Source organism: Nestor notabilis, unplaced genomic scaffold (assembly GCF_000696875.1).
Source record: "Nestor notabilis isolate BGI_N333 unplaced genomic scaffold, ASM69687v1 scaffold21338, whole genome shotgun sequence".
Classification (NCBI taxonomy): domain Eukaryota; kingdom Metazoa; phylum Chordata; class Aves; order Psittaciformes; family Psittacidae; genus Nestor; species Nestor notabilis.
In genome coordinates this window covers 21,433-30,478 of record NW_009941005.1, presented here as the reverse complement: position 1 = coordinate 30,478, position 9,046 = coordinate 21,433, and positions in this window count along the sequence as shown.

Below are 9,046 nucleotides of genomic sequence, written 5' to 3'. Positions count from 1 at the left end.
ATGTATTTTCAGATGGATGCTAATAACACCTCAGTTTAAACAGTTGTGGAGAAGCTGAAGAACCATAAGTGATGGACATTTTGGGGGCTGCAGAGTGCTGACAATGGGATGCAAGCCTTACTGTGAAAGTCTTGGATTTGTACACTAGGTCACATCATACTGTAAACCTCCTTCTGATAACATATGGGAACTTACTTGATGGTTGTTCATGTGAACAAGTTGTATGTTGTCAAAATGTAAATATTTTCTTCCCTTTTATTCCTTAAATATAGTTTGTTTCCATAAAATGACATGAAGGTTACAACTTGTAAACTCAAGTAAGCTTAATTATCTGCATACTTTACTGTTCCTTGGGGATCTCTTGTCTTAGAAAGTTTTGGATGTATTTGTTAGGAACCATTCCAGTTTCTGTATTAGTGTTGATTTCTAAACTCTTGGTATTATTTGCATGAGCTTTTTAGGTACTTTGAACTGCACTTGTAGATCTTGTCAGGAAGTCTTTGTGGCTGTTCTAGATGTACAGCAAAAGAAGATCTGGGAAAAAAGTTAGAATTAGTGATACTATCTCACACGTTTGGACTGTTAGCAGAAGAGCTTAGAAAAACCCTTTGATTGTGCTTGGTAGCAGTTGTAGTGGGCAGCTCGGTTCTCCTGGAGACTAAGTCACTTAGGTGTATGCCAGACTTTGCTATTTAATTATGAATGGTGTGTTTCTCATCTGGGGACCTAGTATCCTGTTTGTAGAACTCAAGTAAGCAATGAAGTGCTCAGTAGCTGCTGTTGTGTTCTCTCGGGGTTGCTGCATCAGAAGTTTCTGCTTGTGGCCATTCCTTGTGGTCCCGTAAGTGGGATGAGGTTGGTGTGCTCCTCAGAACAAGGGGCTGAGGCTGTTCCTGGCATACCTGAGGCCGGTGCAGCTTTGATTTGCCTTGGGGGATGGGTTCTGCAGTGGCAAGCTGGTCGCTTGTAGTGGGAAGTAGATTTGGTTTGGGGACACTCTGTCAAACCTCAACTAAGTATTGACTTTGTGCTGTGTCTTAGCCCTAGCTGGCATGGTTCTTTCTGTATGAATCTACCTCTTGTGTTACCTGCAAATGTGGGTAGAGGCTGGGTTCAGAGAAACTGAAAGCAAGCCATCAGTCTCTTGGCAGTTGTAGACACCGAGTACTGTGGTGTGCTTTTGTTTTGGTACAGTCTGTCCATTTGGCTGTTGCTGTCTTTGCTGGTTTTCAGTCAGACTGGACTCTTTAATTGTGAACTGTAAAGATTGTATCCACTGCTTGAGTGTTATTGATCTGGCAGAATTTAGGTAAGTGAAAGCTGAGCAGTTCGTTGTTCACTGCATTCACTGGGAAGTCAAACAGCTTAATACTCTTCAGGAAAGCAAATGTTTGGGTGAAGAGAAATCAACCTATTCAATAAAAAAGCAAAGAGTGCCTTCATTCTAGTCTGTGCAAAATACACGTGCTCAAAAGCAGCGTTGAAGATACTCCGATTTAGGTGATAAACACTTTGGGACAAAGATTTGCTGGGCATAACCCAGATCATTGTTATGCAGCGTGATTCTCTTGAGTGTGCCCATCTTAAATGTGAGCAGCCATCCTGTAAATAAACTCCAGGTTTCCTTGTCCAGAGGCTGTACATACCCTCACTCCAGTGCTGGACCAGGATGCCTGGGAGCACATCCTTAAGTACTACAGCAAAATACACTTTGTAGTTATGCCTTTGCAGCATAAAATACAAAAAAACTTGTCTTCCCTCTTGCACGATTGGAGGAATTGTGGGAGATTCCTGAAGGACTAGTACCTGTCAGTAGTGCTAGAACAGCATCCCCACAGCTGGTCATGCTGTTAGTGACACCCAGGCTTTATCTTGCAACCATTTTGATGCCAACCATTTAGAGTTAGAAGAACTAGTGCACTTGAGTGAAGGGCATCTTAAGTGGGAATGAAAATCAGGTTGGTGCAATGCTTTAGTTACGCTCAAATCAAAGACAGTTTTTTATCCGCATGTTTTTGAGTAGTGCCTTGCGTGGTGGTTTCTCAGCCTTAAATAGGAACTCTGATTAGGACAGTGATGGAAATATGGAGGAGGAAGAAATAAGAACAAGAAGATAATAGCTGGACTTGGATTCCAGTGAAGTCTTACTTATCTCAAAATCTTTATGTTAAAATTCTTACTTGAAACCAGTGGCGCACAAAAACCCACCTTGAAGCATTTGTAGAGAGTAATCCTTATCTCCTTATTCATGGATGGTGTCTTATTGCTGGCAGGGCAAACACAGCATATCTGATCTCAAATGTGCAGGCTGACTGACTGTGGAAAGAAAACCGAAAACCAGATGGGTAGCTAACATATTTTCAGAGTTGTTGGGGTTTTTTTCTGTGAGTGGCTTTGCTCTTCTTGGGCCCTTAGGTCTGTTAGGTTATGCTTTTGACATGCTTGAATTGGGTGGTCTTCACAACTTAGCAAATACATTTAGGATTTCAAAACACTTCTTACAAACCTTTTGTTTTTCTTTTTAAACAACCAGGACTCTTGAATTAACAAACCATTGTCCTAATTCTGCTTTGGTTTTACTGGTGACAACCCTTAGATCAATAAGCTGATAGGACTGATACAAAAATAGAAACTATCCCTGCTGTTTAAAAAGCAAATCAAAACAAAACCAGACAAAAAAACACACAACCCAGAAAACAAACAACAACAAAAAAACCCTCCATGCATTGTTAGGTTTCAGATCTGGTAATGCCCTTGGAGATAGTTAGTAAAGCACAGAGTAAGTCAGTACTTCTCAATGAGAGAATCGCCAGTGGTCTACTACATCGCAACCTGTAAAAGTCAGCTTACGAGAGAAGTATAAGCTGGTTATTATTGCTGGTTTTTAAGTCAGTGTGAACTTCCCTGAATACATGCCCACCACAAACTGTTACAGGAAGCTGGAAATATAAAGTACTGGAGTGTGAACAGGAAGGGCTGCCTTCACAGTATATACGCTGGAAAATAATACTGTAAATGCTATGGTCTTTCAAAGGAGGAGTGTTAAAAGCCTCTCGTGTGAGGGTCGTTGGGCCCCCATCAGCGCAGGACTGTTCTGTCCTACTGGTTACTGCACGTGTGGAGGCAGCGAGGGGTTTCCTCCCTTGTGTTGCAGTGGGGCTGGAGCTGCTTTCTACGTTTACACTTAAGAAGTAGTTCTAGACATCAGAAGTGGCAGGGAATTTGCTCTATCAGTGGCGTAGAAATTTTTTGCTGAATGAAAAGCTTCATGTACTGCTTTGAGATTTTCAGAATTACCTTTGGTCTGTCCAGGCTTGATATTTCAAAAATCACAAACTCTGTGAAAGAGGAGAGGGATTCAGTCATCCAGAATTTTTCCAACTTTGAAAACAGTTCTTTTGATTTTTTGATTTAAAAAAAAATACTATGTAAAGGCTTATACATTGCTTACATTATCATATAGAAGAATTTTTGTGGCATGGCAGACAAAATTAAAATTAATAATTCTTCTAGAAAACCTTGGAGCTTTGAGTTTCCCAATATACACATTTTCTCATTTTGTAGGTTTATGTATTGCCTATATTTGTTTTTTATTAAATTTGTTTGGCTTTACTTTAGAGAAAATTCTCTTGGAATTCAGCATTTTATTTTATTCAGATTTTTTCTTTACACCAGAATAGATTTTTCTAACTTCTATGAGCAGCTGCAACATGCATCCTTCTTTTACGAAGGGTCTGACCAATGTCCTCTGGAAGATCTTCCATTGCATTTCTGCCTAGCTGTTTGCAGGATGTTGCTGCCCTATACCACCATGGCAGGAATGTGTCAGGACATCAGTTAATCACACTGATTGTGACATATTGGCATCAGCTGTCACTGGTAGACTGTACTAATACACCAGGCTGTGAACTGGGGCAGATGGAGAGCAGGTCAACTCTCCCTTCTGTTAACCCTGTGATAGGAGCTGTGATTTCTAAGAGGAGCAAAATAAAGAACTGGAGCAGTAATATCTTAAATTGCAGCATTGAAGCTTGTGAGAACCTGCTTGTCAGGACCCCAGGAGCTAAGTTCATTTTCAGAGGATGCTGAGGTCATGTTTTGTTCCTTCTGTTAACTTCTTGCTTTTAAAAACTTCATAAATCTTTTTGAGAACAGAAGAGACAGGGCTAAAAGAGATGGTGAGAAGTTACCAGTTATGTGGTCCATCTCTTTTCTGCACAGCATCACCGATGTCTAAACTGAATCTAAGATATTTTTTTAACTTTTCATTTTTTATTCTTTTCATTTGATTGTTGTTGCTTTTTTAATATTGTGTCAATTTCCTCCTTAAAGTCTCCTTAAACTAGCTTTTGGTGAAATCATGGACTATGCGAGGGAGACAGTCACAGAGGCTTCCATCTTACAAAGTCTTTATATACTCTGTAAACTTCATGTAATGTTCCACACATCACTTGCAGATCAGGTACAAAACTGAAAACTATGCCCTGTGCACATGCACAGCCAACTAGGCAGCAATTCCTCGTGTTCTAAATTAATGAATTTCTTAGCTACCTTTTTTCCTCTACTTTACTGAGAGTTTGTCTTTTGTATCAGGGCAATCAAAACTACAAAGCCTCCTCACTGGGAGGGTATGTAAGGAGATGCTAAAGGCTTGTACTTCCTCAAACTCCACCTGGTGATGACAGCCAATTTAGATGCTTGTGATAATTTTCTCAGCTATCTCTCGTCTTGTGTATTTTGATCAGTGCTTGATGCAGTTAATACCAGTTTGACATTTGAAATACCAGTTGGAATGAATGTTCCCTTAAAATGAATACTGACAATTTCTTCTCTTTTTGGCTTTGTTGCAGGCTGTCTTCATGCACTCTCACCCTGCAATAGTATTCGTTCTGGTTTAGAAGGTCACTGTTACAACAAGAAAAGTCCTGGGTTTTCTTTGAAAGAAATATTTCAATTTTAAGTACTAAAATGTGATGGCAATAATAGTGCTAGTTCACTGAAATGCTTGATACTGGCCTGGTTCATACCTCTTATTAAAGAGGTAAAAAGAGGAGGTTATACCAAGTTTCTGGTCAGGCAAGAAAAATACAGGGCCATCCCTAGCTATCTGTTGGTCAGAAATTGTAAATACATTTCAGTAGAGCATACTGCCTTAGTAAGAATGGTGGCACTGTTAATTACAGTTAAGAAATTAAGGTTAGATTGCTTTTTATCAATATATACCTAGAATTTCTTCAGATTAATAAGCAGTCATGAACCTATGGAAGGGGAAATAGATTCTTGAAACTATACCTGATAAATATCTGCAAAAATCGGAATGAAAGTCAGTATTGTTTTACTTGTTAGCCTTCTTCTTAAGCATGTCTCCACAGTTCAAAAAGAAGTTGTCAGTCCACACCCAATATGCTCAGAGGTGATTTTTCTCCTCTAATTTTCAATAGACTGTGAGCTTTCCTTAATAACACTTGAATATTCACCATCATAGCAGAAATAAAACCAGCTGATGCCCCAGGGCAGTCATGCAGCTTCACAGCAACAACAAACCAAATAAAATTGCTTGCACATTTAATATATCTTGAGAGTGCCACCAGATTTGTTCATGGATTGGTTAGTCAAAATGAAAAGATGAGAAGTGGTATAGCCTGGGATCTGACTGCATTCCCTGTGGTGGAGAGCTGGCATACACCTGGATGTCAGCGTCCCTGTTTGATATGCGGTCTGATGTCGGGGGGGGGGTTTTTTGGGGGGGGGGGGGGTGTGAATGTGTAATGGTGCTTCTTTGGACCAGTCTGTCTGCGCGTGTAGACTTTTATTCTGAGGTGTGCCTGCCTTACAGTGTCAAGAAAGCCTGCAAGGGCTGTAGCAGCCACAGATAAAGTCTGATGTGAGTGCTGACTAGAAAAGAAAATCAATTGAATGGTGAACATTGATTTTTATTTATTTATTTATTTATTTATTCAAAATCAGCCAAAAAGAGCTGGCTTTTATCTTTGTGCTGGCACATGTGTTATGGGATGCAGGTTCTTGCTTATTAGATAATCACTGTGTTTTGTTTCAAACTCACAACAGAAAACATCTGTTCACAAATGTAAGCCTTTCCAAAGAGGCTGCTGCAAGTCTGGTTGGCATTTCACCTTAGAAGAAGCAGATGCCATCTTGTTTTCAAATATAGCTTGGTCTGTATGAGAGCACTATAGACCTATCACTTCTTGCGGAGTTTTGGTTTTCTGCTGTTGGTCCAATGTAAGTATAGACCTTCATGCAGTTCATGCACTGTCTTGAAACTGTTGTGAGAACAGGGCTGCAATTAAGCTACGAGCTGTTTGTTAAATCGTGAAGGTTTTGGTGTGACCAGAAGGAGGGCTACTGTGGAGAACAGATATTCAGAGCAGCCCTGTGGAGAAGGACTTGGGGGTGGTGGTTGATGAGAAACTGAACATGAGCCAGCAGCATGTGCTCACAGCCCAGAAAGCCAACCTGGGCTGCATCAAAAGCAGCATGACCAGCAGGTCAAAGGTGATCCTGCCCCTCTACTCTGCTCTCGAGAGACCTCACTTGGAGTATTGTGTACAGTTCTGGTGTCCTCAACATAAAAAGGACATGGAGCTGTTGGAGCAAGTCCAGAGGAGGCCACGAGGATGATAAGGGGGCTGGAGCACCTCCCGTGTGAAGACAGGCTGAGAAAGTTGGGGCTGTTCAGCCTGGAGAAGAGAAGCTGCGTGGAGACCTCAGAGCAGCTTCCAGTGTCTGAAGGGGGCCTATAAGGATGCTGGGGAGGGACTCTTCATTAGGGACTGTAGTGGTAGGACAAGGGGTGATGGGTTCAAACTTAAACAGGGAAAGTTTAGAGTAGATATAAGGAAGAAGTTCTTTACAGTGAGGGAGGTGAGGCACTGGAATAGGTTGCCCAAGGAAGTTGTGAATGCTCCATCCCTGGCAGTGTTCAAGGCCAGGTTGGACAGAGCCTTGGGCGACATGGTTTAGTGTGTGGTGTCCCTGCCCATGGCACAGGGATTGGAACTAGATGATCTTAAGGTCCTTTCCAACCCAAACCATTCTATGATTCCTGAAGCACCTCTTGTGAGACAAGACGTTAAAGATCAGCTGCCTAAAAACGCTCATAAAAATCTGTAACTGAAACCATTAGCTATGTAGTGGCTTGTATGGAAATAACATTTTTTCTGAATTAGCCTTTACAAATTCTTGCATGTGGGATATTTTGTTTTGTTGTAGGGAACTGTCAGAGTGAGTAACACAGTTTTTAAAACAACCCTGCCCTGTTCCCAGCCCTCGCTAAATGCTTCTACAGTTGCTGGTCCTGGGAAGGCTTTGTTAGTGATTGAATTTATGGGGAGAGAAGTACAGCATGGAGAACTTAACTGGAAGCTGGAACTTTAATTTTTACAGCCCAGGATGTCAATGTGTTAATCAGACCTTGATTGGTTGTAGTCTAGTGCGGCAAACCCAACGCATGTTTAACTCCACTCAAATTCTACCTTTCTGCAGATGTTCTCCATGTGTCTGAGGCCGCAAGCACTAATACGAGGATAAAAAAGCACCATCTATCCAATCCAGTTAATATAAACCAGAAAAATCTATCTGGACATAAACTGAATGAATGACCAAAATAGACAGGTCTGTGGATAGATGTTTTTGCAAAGTCATTAGTAGTAAACTATTTAACTGCTCATATTTAAGCACATGTTGATATATTATAGTGATACTTAAACCAGGTATAAACCTGTGTGCAGCTGTCTAGATGCAGTAAGCTCCAGTATTTTCACCAAAATAGTTAAGCTCCACCTGCATGTTACTGAAAAATAATGATTTCAGTATGCTTGTTTTCTTAGACTCAGCACTTACACAGGTGCTGTATGGAAGGATTAATGGCAGCTGAGTAGTTTGTAGAGCCAAAATCAGCCCAGGGAGTGATGAGGGTTGTCCCAGTTGGGGGTGATCCATGTTTGAAATCAGGAAGGTGTGCTTTAGGTGTTTGCATAAATGAGTAGTGTCAAATTAAAAATATGACATTTAAACTTGGGGGAAAAAATGGCTTTCTATTTAAAACATTGCATGAACTGTCTAAATACTTGGTTAATTTTGAGGTCATGTCATGTAATTGATTCATGGCCAATTCATTTGGGAGGGGGGGAAAAAGAGCAAACTCAAGGAAATCTGAATGTAAACTCCAAGGCTTTATGCAGAGTTCTGGATCTTGCTGAATGGCTTTTAAGGAAACATCTCTGAAATGTAGTGCAGTGAAATGCTTGCATATGCCTGTGCTTGGAGAGTTTTAATTAAAAAGGTGAAAGCTCTGTGTAAATTAACACTTGCGTTCAAAATGGATTTTATTGGTATGGCTTGATGATGTGCATTTCATGGTCCACTGACACAATAAGCTTGTGCTTTTCAAAGAGAGCACACTGCCAGAAAAGTGACTCAAATTGTTTTATTCCTTGGGTTTGAATGACAACTTGTGGCATGCCTAGCCCCAGGGATGCACAGCTCAAGGGAATTCTGACCAAGCACCTTTCCCCTGACCCCCGCAGACTGGAACTCAGTGGAGTGTGTCTTGGCTGTTCACAAATGTGAAAAATGTTTGTTTTATTGAGTTGACTCCATGCTGAAAGCCTTGATTTTACTTTCCTTATTGAGATAGCATCACTGAGCTACTTAGCTACAACATGGTATTTATCTCAAAGCCATTTTTGCTGTAATTGTGGAAACCATGTTTTTGCCTGAAGCTGGTGCAAGGCTGTCTTCCCATGATGGGCTGGCACTATGCTATAGTGTCTCACTGTTTTTTCTTACTGTAGTGTAGACAAGACGCAGCTGTTTGTCTGACATTTTTCTTCTAATTGAAAAATGCCCTGATCATTTCTGATAGTTGCCAACGTGTTATTTTTAGCGTGAACTTTTACAGTTAAAAGTTATCTATGAAGTATTGGCAATGTGTAGTTCTTTACTCTCTGTTGAATTGAATTAGATGCATTGTTGTCCACCCCATGATCTCCTTTGCAATCCAAAAATAGTTACAGTAGTGATC